The 17,930-nt window shown below is 41.2% G+C and overlaps 1 protein-coding gene across 4 annotated transcripts in view; it reads left to right on the forward strand.

The window, feature by feature from the left end:
- Positions 1-17,930, forward strand: part of SHROOM2 (shroom family member 2) — a 116,647-nt gene that overhangs the window by 51,349 nt on the left and 47,368 nt on the right. Inside the window, exon 1 of one of the 4 annotated variants that reach the window (XM_072933764.1) lies at positions 8,566-8,764. The exons of the other annotated variants lie outside the window; for them this stretch is intronic. The gene's annotated coding sequence lies outside the window, so the exon portion shown is untranslated. Of the gene's footprint in view, positions 1-8,565; positions 8,765-17,930 lie in introns of those variants that run through there. 4 annotated transcript variants of the gene reach the window in all.

Consider the following 17,930-nt stretch of genomic DNA (forward strand, 5'->3'; position numbering starts at 1 on the left):
TGTATCTACATACATGTACCACTGCTGTAAGAAGTGGGCAGGTGTGATAGCCCCTTGCCACCTTTGTTTCTTGGAACTGACAGCTGTGTAACAGGATGTGCTGCTGCAGATCTTTGGGAGTGGGTATTTGTAACAGATGCATGCAGCTTTCAAGTGCAAGGCATGAACATTTCTGTGGGACTACAGTTGGTGGAAGATCTGGGCACTTTTAAACTCGCACTTCACGAATTCACTTGAGAAGTTGGTTAGTACATTGCTGTGGGCCCCCTCTTTTCCTCTCAGCAGGATGGGCAGGTATAAATGTGTGTCAGGTATGGACACATACATTGCTCCCAGCCAGGCCTGGTGATGCAGTGGGGAGTAAGCCACATATTTCAGGATATGTGACATGGCATGACCAGACTAGGGTCATGCTATGACCCCAGTGAACTACCATGGCTCACAGTGAGGTGGCAGGAACCAGATAGGCACAAACATGGTGCATCATGCACACTGCACAGCACCTCCAGGCGCAGCTCAGGAGAACCTTGGGGTGGATGTCCTATGCTTTAAGGAGTGCCTGATAATCTCAGCAGGATCTTTCTATGAAGGAATGTTTAATGGAGCATCTGCCAAATAAACCACCCTGTGCACACAGGCTTCGTGGGGGCAGATTAGGTCAGCCCATGTGGAGACTGTGACCCTCCTGCTCAGGTTTGCTTTCCAAATTCTCCATGGGCAAGCACAAAGCTGGCTGGGCCTCCACTGTGCTCCTCATCCTTCAGCTGTGTGATCCTGCAAAACTGATGGAAGGGGAATGGACGTGACAAAAGGAGGAACACATGCTTCCATCTTATATTTTCAGCAAATTATATCTTAGAAAAGCCCTGATGAGGACCATTTTTCCTGGTTGCATCACAATCACTTAACCCAACACATTAACAATGTGAATTCACGTTCCCTTTGCTGTAACCCGAGCAATACCACTCAGGATGTTTCCCATGCCAACTGGCTTTTTGGTGGGGTTCTACATCTAAAAAGCACTTCTGTTTGCCAATTTTCTGCCCACTTCACCTGCTTCTTAGTTGCATTAACATCATGCTGTTAATGACACACTGATGGATGCTTGAGGTGATTGTAAGCTTTAGTTCTCCAGTTGGTGGTGTATGGGTCCTGGTTTCAAAGAGCAAGTTGTTGTCTTGTGATTTTGGATGTTTGTCTTATACAGCTGTCAGGCTTCTTTCAAATACTTACATCATGACTGACATGGTTTTGTTTTGTGGCAACTTACATAATTTATTTCTTTGTAAATCTAAAAAATCTGCCCTGTAAAGCTTAAATAACAGAAAGCCAAAATGACAACAGATATCACTATATTTTACCAAAGCAACTCTGTTAGGACAATGTTTAGGCTACTAGGGAGGGCACAGACATTTCCTTGTAGGTAAAAGAAATATTCTGGAACTTGAATATACTTATTCAAAAGGTTACTTGTGGCAGTGCTATTCAGTTTTTTTTAAGTAATTACCAAAACTGGGCAACACGGCTTTTTTGTGGAATGGCATATCCATCAAACGGTAACAACCTGTGAGTCATGACTGGATTTTAGTAGTGGGTTTTTTTCCTTCAATCATGCATGCACTTGTCAGAGTGGTTAATTTTGAGCATGAGTAGTCTCATCCAATTTAGTAAGAGCACTCACATGACTGAAGATAAAAAAGTATACAAGTGCTTACAGGATCTAACCATAGCTTTTTACAAGGAGATACATTGGAATTATTCTGAAAACTGCCTTCCACTTGTGAATTTCAGTGTAGATGCTGGAAACTCTAATATGTAGCCCCTTGGGCGAGAGAGAGGAAACTAAACTTTGGGGATCTGGACTTACTCATTTCACATAATACTTTTGCATGCATACACAGATAATTTTTTTATGTTTTAAATAATACTGTAGACATCTTCAGATTCCTGACTGGAAACAGAATTATAAACTGATCCATTAAAGACCAAATGAATAATCTTTTTATGTCATAGATGATCTTTGTATGTTGAAGGCATACATGTATGTTTTGAAATAATTGTTTGGGACTGCTTTTAAGCATTTAAGAGTGTTGGGTTTTTTAATACTAGTCAAGGATGTTGAGATGTTCATGTCCAATTTCAAGAGAGAAGGAATAATACTCCTATTTCAGTGTGTTGTAGTTTTACCCTTGTCGAAATTTTATTTTAGGTTACATATTTCCCATCCTGAGGGTTAAATGATTGACAAGTTGGACAACTTGGCACTTCTTACACATTTCAGCATCAAGTATCTACCATATTGAGTGCAGAGAGTTTATGCTCTACTTGCTCAAGTAACTACATGTAACACCTTCCAATTTGAAAAGATTATAAAGAAGTTTTAAAATAATTTCTGAATCCAGCTCTTAACTTCAGAAATGTGACCACTTCAAAGAAGGGCAGGAATGCAAGTGTGTTGCAGATTTAGTTACTGAATAACTGAAGAAATTTGCATCTTACCTCTTGCACAAGAAAACCAGGGTATTTTATGGTCGATTCTACTGAATCTGCATAATACTGGATCACCTGGCAAAAAAAGTCAGGCACAGAGTCACAGCTACCACACTGCTGTGTTATAAAGACCATGTGCTTTTAGTCCAGCTTCACACTGAGTGCAGAGGAAGGACAGAATGACAAAAGCTGAAGTTTGGGGATATTTCTGATGGGTTGCAATTGAAACCAGAGTCAGTGCTTTTATCTGGCTCATGGAGCAGCCTGGGCAGCTGAACCAGGGCTGGCATTTGATGGGGAAGAAAGCACTCTGGGGGATGGTAACTGGTTTGGCATAGGTCATGTCAGAACAAAATAGCTTTCTCAGGTAAAACTTGAACCATACCAACTTGTGGCACAGTTCTTTGTGGAGGCTCTATAATTTGCATCATGTGGCTACAGCGTTTTAACTAGCATGGAGACAAAGTAGGGCTGGGCTGTCTCCTGAAATGCCCTGGGACAAGAGGAATTCCCTTTCCCTATTCCTGTTTTTGGGCCACCTTGGACGTGGTGAGGTAAAGTACAGCTGAAATCAGTGTGGGAAAACACCACACCTGTGTAGAAACACCACAATTTGGAGTGTGGTTTCTGAGGAACCTCAAGTCATTTGGGATGGCTATAGAAGGGTGAGCTTATTGTGGTGAGAGGCTGGGAGGCAAAACACACCTGTTGCTTCTGGCCACAGGCAGCACCAGGGTTTCTGTGGCTGTGTGCCCCAAGGATGTGGCAAGTTCCTTCTTGCTGAAGGCAGCATTTCAGGCTGGCACAGGCAGCCGTGTGCTGCTCTGGCATTCACTCTGCCTGTCCTGGGCAAAGACAGCAATGGGGAATGTGTCTGAAGGCTGCTCTGCTTCCTGCTCCTTCCCCTTAGCCATGGTAAAACAGCCTAAAAGCCCTCGTTTTGACTCCTGCTGCTGCTGTTAGCATTGGCCCTGGCAGAGGCTGTGTTTTTCTTCAGTGTTACTGGTGAATAACACTTCTTTTGTATTTACCTTAAAGGTTAATTTCTTTAGCACTTTAGGTGGCATGATAATTCCCAAGATATTTGAAAATAAATCCTGCCAGAACCAATTTATTCAATGTGTGAAGCACTTTAGATGTTTCCCAATGATAAATACTTATGAAAAATGTTTTATTATCCTTCTGAGGAATTCTGATAAATCATGGTAAAAACTGAGGTAAGAAGGTGACATCAGGAGTTTAATGCTATCTTGCCATCAGAAGGTAGTAGAATGTGCAAAAAATAAGGATGAGGGAAAAATATTTATGTAGCTTATATAATATACCGTAAATCCCAAGAGCAATACTTTTATCTCAGACATCCATATCTGTCTCTCTAGATCCCCAGGGCAGAGCAAGGAAAAACAGTTCCAGAATATGAGAGCTTTATCATGGTAGGCTTTTGTGAATTCAGAAGGCAGGAAGATTTATGATGTTATACCTCATACAAATTAATACCTCTTTGTTGACAGTGCATATCTTATTTATAAATGAAATTGTTGTTCCATCCTGCTCAAGCCTGTACAGTTGGGCTGAGGAACAAGGAAAACCTGAGCAAACTGTGATGGTGAAATCGTGATTTCTTCAAGTTAATGACTGAAGTCTTTAAGGGCACTAGGGTTGATAATTTATTTGTATGTATTTATTTTCACAGACAGAAGCAGAGCATTTTCCAGGCATCTTTAGTTTCTTTTAATGCAAAATGCAATTTATTAGAGCATGGGATAGGAAAGGAGCTGCTATGACAAAGTCATATTCCTTCCAGCATGGCTTCCATTAAAAGAGGCTCTGTTGGCTGTAGTGTGGTGTTGCTGTTTGCTCCATTTTTCAGGAGGTGCAGGATGACTGTCAAATGGGACCTTAGACCAGCTGGTTATCTGATATATGGGAGGAGAAAACAAAGAGCAGTGCTACAGGCCCTATAGGTCTTGCCATGGTTGACAGCAAGGCAAAAGGTGATTGTGTAGATATTTGTGTGAATTTTGGCATGTGAGAATGGGCATTTAAGGTAGAACATGCTGTTTTGCTGAAAATTTAGGGATTTCTGATGATACCCATATAATAGAATTCTGTCAATAACTTGTCTATCAAAATACTGGTTCACTCTGCCATTGTAAGAATATCTGAATATTAATAGGTTGCTTTCATTACTGCTTTCTCTTTTAGAGCCACTTCTTTCCCCTAGAAGTCCATAAGTTAAGCATGTGTCTATATTTTTATTTTATTGTTTTTAAGTTCTAGGTCACTTCTTTTTTGGGGATACTTTTTGGAAGTCATTTCCTTTTATGATAAGATACTAGAAGCTGAAATTGCAAAAACAGGAACTCCTTCTGTTTTGCATAGACAAAAGTGCTGCAGTTTCATTTGCTGCTTCCAAAAAATAGGTTGACTTTGTTGTTATAATTTGTTGGCACTTTTCTTGAAAAGATAAGTAAGAAGGGAGTACAGGGTATTCAGATATTCAGTACATAGAGATCATAAACAACAACAAGGCCTCAGTTTTGTTTTTTTAACTCATTGCATTGAGATTTAGTCAGCTACAAGCATTCAGGAAAAAAAATGGTAATATTAGAAAAGCTGTTAATTTCAGGTGTTGGAGTGGATCATTTTAAAGGTGCAAAAAATACTGAAACTGCTGACTAATCTCCCTTTGAAACAAAGAGAAAAAGTCATTGCTCTATCTCAAATTCCACCTTCAAAAATGGAGACATCCAGAATATTTCCTGACTTCTGGAGATCACAGCTGTAGCAATTAAATGTCTGAGGTCACATTTTAGATGTGCAAATAAGACTGTCTAACCACAGTCTTTATTTTTTTATTACACTGAATAGCTTAAAATCTGTTTTCTCCCTGTAACTGAATCCTTTGCTGGTAGCGCTCTCTTGTGGCTGTCACTTTTATTTAAACTACTTAAGGGATTTTAAAAATATGTATATTATTTAGAAATGTTTGCCTTGGGGCACAACAGTCTGTGTTGGATAAGCATACTGGGGTGGTTTTGCATATTCCTAAATTAAATGTGGTACTATATATTTTAATAATGCAGGAAGGTCAGTCTAGGCAAAAGTGTCCCAAGTGTGTTTCCCAGAAGATCTCAATGGGACCGATATATTGAGCCTTCAGGTTTATAACTTCTTTTTTTGCTGTATTTTTGGTGAAAAGCCAAAAGCCTTTGGATGGTGGACAGATGGGGGAGGCTTGGAGGGGAATGAAATCTGCCTTGGCAGCCAGTCAGGTGGAGGAGAGACGGGGATGGGCATCTTCATTAACTGGCTTGATTGCAGATGCTGCTGTTCCTGTGGTGCTGCTCTTGGTGATGAGCAAGTTACTTCCTACAACTTTGGCTATTAAAAGGAATGGAAAAAATTATGTGGGAAACTTTTCAAGTGAAACTGATGTGTGTATTCCAAGTGAAAGCTTGGAAACTTTTCACCCTGGATCTGTGTTTTCTCTTTCTGGGGATGGGAAAGGAGAAGAAAATGGGGGGTTAACTCTTGACCTATTGTGTTTTTTTATACAAAGTTTTTAGGTGGTGTTTTAATTTTCAGTAAGAAGGCAAAGCCTGGAAGTTCAGATTGTGATGTCCAGGGGTTTCCTTTGAACTAGGGACAGAGTTTCCTCTTTCGAGAACAGTTGCTAATGAGCAGTTGTTTGCTACTACATAGACTCGATACTATTGGGATTGTACATCCAGTGTCACAGCTTTATAAGCACGTCTGCATTATGAATACCCAGTGTGTGATGTTGGCTGTAGGCTCCTTTTCCTTGTATGCTGTAACCCAGCAGCAACTGGAGTAATGATTCCAGGTTGTTTACTTATTTGTACTCTCTTAGGCAGGTTTACACTTGAGATAAGGCTTTGAATGAGAGGGATCTTGGCCCTTGACTGAAAAGTCTGTCTTCTTCTGTAGGCTGAACTCTTGTGCGTGGCATTTGTCTGATCATCTTCCTTCATCTTTGGATCCTATATGTCACATAAGCACTCTTTCAGGGGTATTTTTAAAATTTCAACTAGTCTTCTGGGAAAGCTTTCATAGCAATTATGTGACTGTTTTTAGCTGTTTTACAGGAAATGTACTGCTGTGCCCAGTAGTCTTGGAAGTGAAGGTAAGATGAGCTTGTTTGCTGTTTTGACTGCAGTCTAGCAGGACAGCTCAGCAGTATCTGATTGCAGATTAAGAATGAAAAGAGGCTTTTTAAAGCAAATTAAAAATCCTATTAGTCAACTGTATTTTGAGGCTCAGGTTTTATTCTTCTTTAAAATTAAGGAAATACTTAGTTTTCCTCATCTCTTACCTGTATCAATGTAATTCTCGTTGTTTTTTAGACAGCAGATTCAATAGTATATACCCTATTCATTTTATTCTTCTGTATTTAGAGAGAGGATGGACTTGCTTCTGGAAATTCAGGAAAAAAAGGGTTTTTTCCCACTTGAATTTTACTTCTCTGTTTTTCCAAATAAGTCACCAAGAATAATATTTGTTAGGTCTGCATCATTAACAGAGCAATAACTCCATGGTTGTTAGACTCTTTCTGAAACATTGTTAGCAAAGCCAGCCGTTAAGTTGGAGTCTTTCTGTGGACTGAGTATGCACATGCACACACAGGCATGTGTGTTAATCTTAATAAGAAAGGCATCATGCTAGGTTTAGCTTACCTTTATTAAGGGCTATTTCCAAAAAAACCTTACTACATTAGGTTTAACATCTGTGAGTAATCTATACTCTCACCTTTATATGAATTGCTGTTGTTTTTTAATAGAATATATCAATCTGGCTGACAAAGTTTTAGCCACATGCCATCTAACTTTCCAGCAGGTTCACACAGTTGAGCTATTGGACTTCTTTGTAATTAGTAATTCTGTCATATGCTGTCTTAACTGTATTGCTTATTAAAATCCAAATATGTACGCTTGCATAAAATGAGACCACGTTTTGCCCTTTAGCCAACCTCCTTCCTGAAGTTTGGGTATTTCTGTAAATCCATAGAACTTCCAGATTTTCCTTTACAACTATAAATGCATCCTGCTTTGACCTGTGAGAAGCCATTCATTTTACACATGCAGGATGGGGGTCAGTCTCTTGGTAAGGATGCCATGGTAAAATCAGTCCACTCTGTTATAGAACAGAACCAAAAAAATTTATAGTTGCTGTTTAGTGTGATGGGTCAGTGAACCTAAGGAAAACATGATTGTGGCACGTAGGCCAGTGTGTAAGAAGAAAGTTTATCTTTTTTCTGCTGTGCCAATCCCTAATGGTACAGTGTAATTAATCTTTTTCATTTTCCCCCAAAGAAACTCTGTAGCCTGTTACTGTATCCTTTATATCCTCGGGTATAATGATGGTCAACAACCATCAAGCAAGCTTACATGTGCAAATTTGGCTAGCAGAAGGGGATTAGTTCTGTGACCATGGAGTAAAGCTTATTTTTTCAGAAGACTTTAAAAATAAATTGTCCTTTGAGAGAGGATTCCCCAGAATTTGTAACATCATTCTCCCTGGGGGATAGATGTCCCTGCCACGTTTTTCTGTAGGTGATGATTTCCAGTGCCTGCATGCTGAGGTGGTTTATTTCTAGGGATGTAACAGGATGCTTCTCTTTTAGGGAAAGTGCTGCTCCCTGGGAAGACTGCCTGGTTGTTTTTCATGCGTAGCAAAAACATCTGTAACTCTCCACTACCACTGATGATCCATCAGCTCTTAAGAAATTTTCTTTTAGCTTTGTCATCTCAAGGGGGACATTAACTTCTTTACAATGCAGTGACCCATACCCATCTGCCCATGTGTTTGTTTAGAATATTAGAAAAGGATAGAACAAACCAAACTCCTTCCTCCTGCGTCAGGAAGAGTCCTCTGGTTTCATTTTCTGGGCTTTGCTCAGTTTTCCCCCGCCGAGCTCCGCAGCGGCGTTCAGCGGCAGAGTCGCGGCTCTGACTAATCTGAAGTGCTCGGGGCTCTTAGCGGGGAGCGCTAACAAGGCTCCTTTGTGAGTCTAATTATATCCCTAAGCTGGGGCCGCAGATTAGCACGGGACAGCCGGTGGCAGAGGGCTGAGAGCCCCATGCTCTGCTCCGCCCGCGTCTGCCGGTCACAGAGCCCGGGAGGTGCCGCCGGTGCCGCCTCGGCCGCGCCGCTTCGCTCGGGGCCGGTCCCGCCCCACGCCCGGGGCTGCTCCGCCGGCCCGGAGCTCTGCCTGGACCCGCGGGGAGGAGGCACCGCCCAGCACGGAGCTCGGGTAGGTACCTCAGGCGGTGCCAGGGCTGAGGAGGCTCTTGCCAGGCTGGACGGGACGTGGGACACTCATGAGCTCCGGCAGCTCTTCACCCCTTCTTTCCAATGCTGGGATAAGCCAGTGCTCAGGGTGCCTTTCTCTTGGCTTTTTTGTGTATTTTGTAACTTGTTGGATGAGGGGGACAAAAAAAGCTATGCATTGTTGTCTCAAATGCATCTGATTAAAATTTCATTATGGGATTCTTAAACTGGAGTCACAGGTGTAGAAGAGGGGAGGTGACTTTGAAAAGAGTATTTTGTTGATTGCTTTCAAATTTGCCTCCCATTTCTCAGGCAGACCTGGCTTCAGTGTGCTTTGTCTTGATGAGCAAAACCACTCCTCTCCCAGCTGAGCCAGGCACTGGAGCAGTTTGCATTGCTACTTTCTAAGAGGTCTGCAACCAGTTTTCTTGGGTGGTTTCTTCATCCCAGTATGGGACAGAGACAAATGGAGTGGCAGAGTCACTCTTAGAAGAACTCAACGTGTCAAGGCCCGAGAGTTTTTAAGCCTTGAGCTTTTAGTGGTGTGGAGAGAAAATTCAGTAGAAAAAGTTTCCCAGGCTGTGAGTTGTTTGCCAACATGTGCAGAGCTTACGTGAGGGTGGAAGGGGATTTTTACAGAACAGTGCAAGAGGAAATGAGTATGTTGGTACATGTGAGACCAAAATAGTTTGTTCTTCATGATAAATCTAAAGAAAGGGTTGTGGGATTTCTGCTTGGGAAGTAGAGGAATATGAAGTACTGAGCGAAAAACAGTCTAATCATTTAAATACACTTGTCTTACACAGTTTGGGGAAGGGGGAGGGAGTTAAATTATTAACTTAGGCTATTTTTTTTGTCATTGCCAGGCAGTCACTGCTTCCTACTTTTCAAGAACATATATGCTGTGAATGTGGGGTGCTGGAGCAGCGTGGGCTCAGGATGTGTTTCTGTCTCCATCTTCTTAGTGGCGACCAGACAGGCCAGTCAGCTCCATAAGAGAAATCCTTAATCTGGTGAGGCTAATTCTCACACAAGAGTGAGGATCTTCTAGTGAGGACCTTCTCACACAAGAGGGCTGCTCAGGTGGGATCTGCTCACTGTATTTGTGGGGAAGGACCCCAGAAGAGTTAGGATCGACGTCTGGAGGTTACTGTTAGTTTATAATAACACAAAGTAATCTGTAACAGAGCACTGGCACATAAAACCCATCACATTTTCTGCTGACTTCACTGAACTTTGAGTAAATCTATTAAATAGAAGACTTCTGTTTGTCACTTTGAACTCATATGTAGTATTCAGTGTGTTTCAGTGATTTTTTTCTATATGAAGATACCTATTCTATTCTTTGAGGTTGTTTAGACATCCTTGTGTCTGTACCACCCTAGAAGGAGTGTTAAAAGCCAGTTTTGTTTCCCATCTAAAGACGACTAAATGTAGCACATATAACACAGACAGCTAAGTACTCGCTGTGAGAGGCATATTCACCACTCCAAGTTTAGTAATAGTGATGTAGGTATAATTTGCATATGAATGTATAGTATCTGTGCATATGAATCATAGTATCTGTGTGGTCTGTTGTGAGATTGTCCATAGATACCTTGGTTTATGCAGGAAGAATGCATGGATGAATTCAGTTATTAAACTACTTGATCATTTTAGATGGATGCTGATAGTTCCTGCAGCTTTTTAACAAACAAGCTTTGCCAGCAGGAGTAACTATTTATGAATAATAATGAAAGCTTTTTTTTTTTCCCCTGTATTTTGTCATCAATTGTAACTGATCTGGGCTTGGAAAAATTAGATAGTTTCTGATTTGATTTCTATGTATTGAAGCACAGGTATGTTTCAACCTGTGGGCATTTATTATTCTACTTTTGCCAGATTTACTCTCTTGTAAAACTTACACTTGGTGATAATTAGGTTGGCTAAAGATTGAGATCTGAAGGGGTAATGTGAGCTGGGCTGGAAGAAAAAATGATCTATTGAAGATTTGTGTTGTTATTGCTGTGAAGTGATTCTGTTTTCAATTTTGCTTGGAAAATTGCTTTTATTTTGCTGTGAAGTGACTGAACCCAGCATTCAGGTCTAATGATGTTAAATTGGGTGCATATCTTGGCACATGCAGTTTCTGTAAAATAATCCTAAAAACCTAGTTTCCCAAGCAAAATCAGTGCTGTTCTGGGAATCCCAGAAATGAGAGTTGTCTGGTCATTATTCAAGTTCTAGCTCCAGGTGATTGTGTTTTAGGGCTGCCATATATCTGCTCAAAATGAGGGCTTATACTTAGTGTATCCAGATCAAGGGAAATAGCTCCGTTTCTCACAGAATGAAATGTCAGAAGATGAAGCAGGATATAGAACCAGCCTCAGCAGGGGATCCAGGTTCTTGTACTTGCCTTTACTGCAGTTCCCATCTTCCCCCTAGGGATGGAGGACATGGATTGTATTTCTTAGGGTCAGGCTCCTACCCACAGGGTGGTAGGAGCTGTCAGAGACAACATTATACTTGCCCATGCAGATTCCTTCTACTTCCATTAAGAGTCTACACAAAACGTTGGAAATATTTGGCCTGAGTTAGTACAGGCATAGGAAGAGAGTAGCTCATGCTCCAAGAAGTTGGAGGAAAATGTCTGTCCTTTGCCAATGGAGAAATGGAGATGGTTGTGTGTTTCAAATTGTACTGCTGTGTGTTATAATCCTGTTATGGCTGCAGTCATCATCTGGAGATTAAGAACGGGATTTAGTTTGGAACTAACAATTAATTTCACCTGAAACTTGAGCTGCCCTGGGAGGTAAGGAGGGAGAGGTTACTTGGATGATTTTGCAACTGTAACCACCTTATGCCTTGGGCTTCCAACATGTTAGGGCAGCTGAGATTTCCTGCCCAAATTACGAGCTCTGTAATGTGCCAAAACTCTAATGTCTGTTTTAATCTGAAAATAGTATTTTATGACAATAAAAATCCATTTTACAAACCATGCTGTATATCAAAGAATGATTTACAGTTGCATGGCTACCTCAATTCAGTGGAAGAAGTAGAAATTTTTACATGCACTTGTATGTGTAATCCAGAAGGGGCTCCTCAGAAGAGGCATTTGTTTTGTTTGGTTTTGGTGGGTTTTTTTCCAGTTTGTGGGGTTTTTTTGGGGTTTTTTGTGTTGTCGTTGTTTTGGTTTTGTTTTTTGGGTTTTTTTTGGGTTTTTTTTGGTTTTTTTTGTTTTGTTTTGGGGTGCATGTGGGGTTTTTTTTGTTGTTGGTTTTTTCTGGGAGTTTTTTTGGGTTTTTATTTTTGTTTGTTGGTCTGGTTAGGGTTTTTGGTAGTTTTTTGGGGTTTTTTTGGTTTTTTTTTGTTTTTTTTGTGGAGCAGATTTCTCTTTCAAATCTCTGTTGTCCTTCTGAGACCAAGATGCCTCAAGGGAAAATTTCTACATGAAAGGCTTATTCAGTTCTTTATTCATTTGAAAAGCACTGTAATTTTTTACAGTATTACACTCATTTTTTGTCTCAGTTATGGCTAAGCTGGAGTAAATGGGTCCCGGCTGCTGTGTGATGTGACTAGTATTTATTTGGAAGATTACTTGAGAATTCCAAGTGTTGTGTGAATAGGCTGAGAAGCAGTATTAGAGTACATAAGAAGTGTAAGCTCATAAATAGATGAGCAATAAGACTTTATGTGGGCCTGTTGGGTTGGTTCTACTTCTTACTCCAATGGGGGTTTTTGGATGAAAATATATTGTTTCTAATGGGGATAGGCAGTATTATTCTAAATATTTACTTAATTAAATATTTTATTAACTGTTCCTGCAGTGCATCGGATTTAACCATTCCTTTTGTGAACAAGCCAGATGTGAATCCAGACAGGTTTTGGCTTCATCCGAAACAGCTCCATTCAGGTGTTTTTTGTATTCAGGGAGTGACCCTGAAAGAAAGGAGGAGATGGTATGTGTTGTTTTTATAAAGCTCACTACAGATCTGCAAAGGTAAAAGACATGGCCCTAAAGTACTTGCCATGATGATATTTAGCAGGAGTTTTTTGGGTTTATTGCTCACCATGAAAAGACATTTTACACATCTTAAATTTAATCTACAAAGTGAGGGTGTGATACCTCTACAGTTAAGATTTCAAGTCCTGATGTTTCTGCCTCATCTGCCCTGTTTTTTGGCTTTTTGGAGAGGCTAATGCAGTTACTGTATCTTCTGTCCTGACTTGAAAGGACGTTTAAGGATCTCTTAGATGGACAGTCTGTATGCTGGCACAGAGTGTACTTTAGAAAAAGCATTTAAGTTGCTGCTGTCTAGCCCCAGGACAGTAGGAACTTGGGATCTAAGACTGAGTCAGAGGGAAAGGCAGTAGAACAGACTTAAGAGAAAGGAAAGGAAGTGGCAGAGGCTGTGATGCTCTAGAAAGCACCACAGTGGTGAGTTCATAAGTGGGTAGTGGGACAGGTTTTAGCAGTGCTTCAGTATATTGGGAAGACCTAAAAAGCAGTGTTTGGAGTGCAAAACCATCAGCCTGGTGGGAGAAATTGTGGATATTTTGGAACTAGACAAGCCTAAAAAGTCACTTTACATATATGTAGGTGTGTGTGTGTATGTGTATATATATATATATATATATATATATATAGTCTCTGTTGGATGAGAGTGACAGTGAAGGTTTACTTTAAATTATACTCTGGAAGTTTTTTTAATTTGGGAAATCCTTTAATACACAATTTCTGCATGAAAATTTTCAGGAGGACTTTCTGAATTTTTCTTCCCATGCATTTTCTTTCTGGCATGCATACCACCTTCCTTCCTTTATTTTTAAATAAATGAAGAAAAAATAAAGCAGGAGGCTGTTCAGAAAAAGTGTTCCACCTCAAGTTCTGGATGCTTTGTCCTCGCATGGTTTGTTGTTACATCCAAAGATATAGATGTACCTTTATGTCAGGAGACAGGACAATGCTGAAAATGGCAAGGGGGAAGGAACAGGGAATTGTATTGGACTTAATCAAGAGTTTTTTAATGGAATTGATAACAACTGGTTTAGCCTAAAATAGGATAACTCCTGCATGTATTTAATTACTGAGAATGACACGAGAAACCATTCACATTCCTTATAGAGTTTTGCTGCTGGGTGATAGCTTTTTGCCAAATTTTAGATACTTCATTTCCATATTTCCCTGGCAGATAGATCTGCCAGTGGTGACTAATGTAGCATGAAGTAATTTGAATTCTATTAATATAGTTGTCTGAGATAGATAATACTGGATATCTTTCTGTAGGATGATGACTGCTTTGGTATTCTAGAGAAAGGAATGTTGTTTATCTGTTTTAAAGGGAGGGTAAGAAGAAAGATCAAATTAAGTGCTCATTAAAAAAAAAAATTCTTCATTTTTAGAAATATCATCCAGTTCTAATCATGAGCTCCCGTGTTAGGCAATTGGATGAATTCTTCAAATCTGCAGCGACAGATACGTATAACAGCCTCTGGAGTGAAAAACAGTTGCATTGTCGATTTCTTTTTATTTGAGGCCCCTGTGGGTAACTGCATGGTGGTATTTGACTATTTTTTTTTTCCTGCCAAGGATTCAGAAGACTAACAAAATCCAAACATGTTTTAATACATTGAAGAAATGATTTAGCAGTTCCTTTGCAGTGGTTTTTTGCATACCCAGTTAATTACATTATATATTGGTCTTCTAGTGTGTTTTAATTTACTGAACAAAAGATTGGTGAACTGCAAAAAAACCCTCATGGATTGGGAAGACTTTGTTCCCCCAGCATATACAGATTTACTAAAAAAAAACTTGTTAATGAAGTATTGGTATGTCTAGCCTACTGTTGTAAGGGAGGGGAGGTGAGAAAGCTGAGAGCTTTGAAGCTGTTTGGGATTTATAAGCAGGCAAACAAGAGCACCTTGTGCTGTCACTACAAATTCTTGACATTTTCTCTACATGGAATAAAGAAAAATGTGTGAGTGGCTTGCTGAGGATGTTGCAAAAACTGAACCCTTTCTAGGCAATTTGTGTGGCTGGCAAGGGGCAGCAGTGTTTGTAACTGGTTCTGTTTCTGCAGGACAAACAAGAGCAGCGTGGTTTGGTTTATTTGGCTTTGACACAAGCTAAGGGCACCTTGTGAGCTGTACCTTGCAGTGCAGTGCTCGGGCATGCTGCTTGTTTGAGAATGCCAGTGATTTGTGCACTTGACCTTTAAGCTTGTGCAGGTTTGCATTTTATCTCAGGGCTGCAGCCTTTCTGTATTTCCAGCCTTGCATCTTTGGCATGTTTTGTAGCCAGTTACACTGGGATTAGGCTAAATTCCTGGTTCTAGACAAGGTTTAAAATGACTGCCAGTAGTTTGGACCTCCTGATGCAACTTTGGAAAAGTGAACTTGGGCTATTTTAAAAACAAAGTTGTTAACACAGAAAGGCTTTGCTGCACTGCAGAAAAGCTTTGAGTTGCATTGTGGTGAATGGAGGGAGAAGAGTTTTATTTTGATAGCTGCTGTTCAGCATCACTACACTGACTGGTTCCCAAATTCTTGTGTTTGTACCTTGAAACATGGTCTACAGCTTTCTGTAGAAATGTAAGTGACTGAAAAGGGAATATATCTATTTTTAAAGAATCTTTCATATAAATTATCACTACAACAGTTTTCACTCAAGGATTTCAGGCTGACAGTGTATAACAGTTAAAAAGAACAGATGCTTCTGCTTTGGGATTTTTTTTCTGTCTTTGTACATTCAGCTCAGTTCTGACTGAAATCACTGACTTGTCCATCCTTTTACTTTTGAAAAATTGGGATTTCTTGTCTAAACCCAGGTTTTATTAGGATGGAGACCCCACCTTGAGTACCACATCCAGCTCTGGCATCCCCAGCACAGCAAGGACGATCAACCTATTGGAGTGAGTCCAAAGGAGGCCACCAAGATGATTAGAGGATTGGTGCACCTCTCCTATGTGAAAATGCTAAAAGAACTGGGAATGTTCAGCCTGGAGAAGAGAAAGCTTTGGGGTGACATAATAGCAGTCTTCCAGAACCCAAATGGAGCCTACAAGAAATTGTAGAGAGACTAATTTCAAGGGCATATAGTGACAAGACAAGGGGGAATGGCTTCAAATTGAAAGAGAGGAGGTCTAGATTAGATGTTAGGAAAAGCTTCTTTGCTCTGAGGGTGGTGAGGCACTGGAACAGATTGTCTGGAGAAGCTATGGATGGCCTGTACCTTAAAAACATTCAAGCCAGCTTGGATGGGGCGCTGAGCAAATGGTCTGGTCTAGTGGAAGGTGTCCCTGCCTTCGTCCGAAGGGTTGGATCGAGATAATCTTTAGGATCTCTTCCAACCCAGACCATTCTTCGACTGATTCCATGATTTATTTCTTGTCACAGCAGATACAGATGAAAAGTGGGCGACACTGCATTTGCTCACTTCTACTTAGATGCGCTGTGGGGAGCCCCGTCAGTGATTGCTGTGGATGTGGCACCCAATTCTGCAGTCCCAGGGATGCAGCCGCTAGGAGAAAAACCACTACCGTGTGGTCACGGCAGAGTGTGCCGCCCTGCCGGCCCGAGGAGGGCTCGGCCGGGATGAGGAATAAATAAATAATCCCAGGAATGGCAACAGAAGGCGGCAGTTCGGGAGCGACGGCGGGGCCGGAGCCGCCGCCTCCCGGGGCGCAGCGCAGGGCGGCCGGCAGGGGGCGCGCGCGGGCCGCCGGGCGGGGCAGGGACGCCAAGGCCGGGAAAGAAGGGAGCGATCCTTGGGACAGGGAGGGAGCCGGTGTGCCTCGGGACAGCGGCACGCCTGCCGCTGCCTGTGTGCCTGCCGCTGGCCGCTGTGCCTGCCTCTGCCCTGTGTGCCCGTGTGCCTGCCCTGTGTGCCTACCGCTGCCTGTGTGCCTGCTGTGCACCTTCCACCTCGAGGTGTGTGCCAGCAGTCAGGCCTTTGCTCCTTCAGCAGGGGCTGGAATGAAACATTAACGGATAAATTAGATGTTAGGAAGAAATTCTTTACCGTGAGGGTGGGGAGGTGATGGAACAGGTTGCCAAAGAAGTTGTGGATACCCCATCCTTGGGAGTGTTCAAAGCCAGCCTGGATGAGGCTGTGAGCCACCTGCTCTAGTGGAAGGTGCCCCTGTCCATGGCAGGGGTGTTTTAACTGAGTGATCTTTAACTGACTTTAACTGATCTTCCAACCCAAACTGTTTTACGGTTCTATGAAATAAATTCTAGCAATTGATTTTCATCTGGATGCAGGCCTCTGGAACTGCCTGTCACATTCTTGCTTTGGTTACTCCAAATGCAAAAGCCTGTATGTCAGGGTTACAACAGAGGTGCAGCTTGGTAGATAAGAATGATACAATTTCATTGGAGAAGGTGGTGCTGGGGAAATACATGCTTCTGTTGTTGCAGCTGCTGGCTTTTTATCTTTTCTCCTTTGTAACCTATCTTCTATGCTTACCAATATTTTCCTTCCAGCAGCTTCTGTAAAAGCACTGGTAGAAAGATACTTTCAGTGAAATGCTTTTAATAATGTTTCCATTAATGCTGGAGATTTTTGTAGGTTCAGATGATCTCATTCTGTCACTCAGAAGTAATAGAGAGGTATTACATTAGAATGTAAATGCTCAGCTTCCAGCTTCTTCAGTTGCCTGCAAAATATTCCTGTTTTGAATTTTTAATTTTTTTTATTTCTAGTCCTTCTATCCATTTGCTGAGTTTTGGAATCAATATTTATGTTGTAGTCCACTTTTCAGAAAATAATAGTTTCTTGAAGTGCAGGATAGATTCTTACAATTTAATTAGTATTACTATCAGAAAGTACTGTTGACTATGCACAGTGAATTAATTTTTAGTCATGTTGTAAACTTCCCGACAAAAGCAGGTGTTTGTGATGTCTATGAGATTCCACCTTTTAGGTATCCCACCAGTATTTTTAGTCTGTTCAGACCATTACATCCAAAAAAAAAAAAGACCCCTCTCAAAAATCCTTTGTGGTCACAAATACAGAAAATTCAACAGAACTTGTAAATTCTTGTCCACTTGACTTGCCTTATGCCACAACTCAGTCCAGTCTGTTCCTCCCCTTGCTTGGCTGCTCAGGAAGATGAAAGTGGTGGTGGATATTGTAGCACAGAAAATGCCTTCTGAAAATGACATTCATA

Source organism: Taeniopygia guttata, chromosome 1, assembly GCF_048771995.1.
Source record: "Taeniopygia guttata chromosome 1, bTaeGut7.mat, whole genome shotgun sequence".
Taxonomy (NCBI): Eukaryota; Metazoa; Chordata; class Aves; order Passeriformes; family Estrildidae; genus Taeniopygia; species Taeniopygia guttata.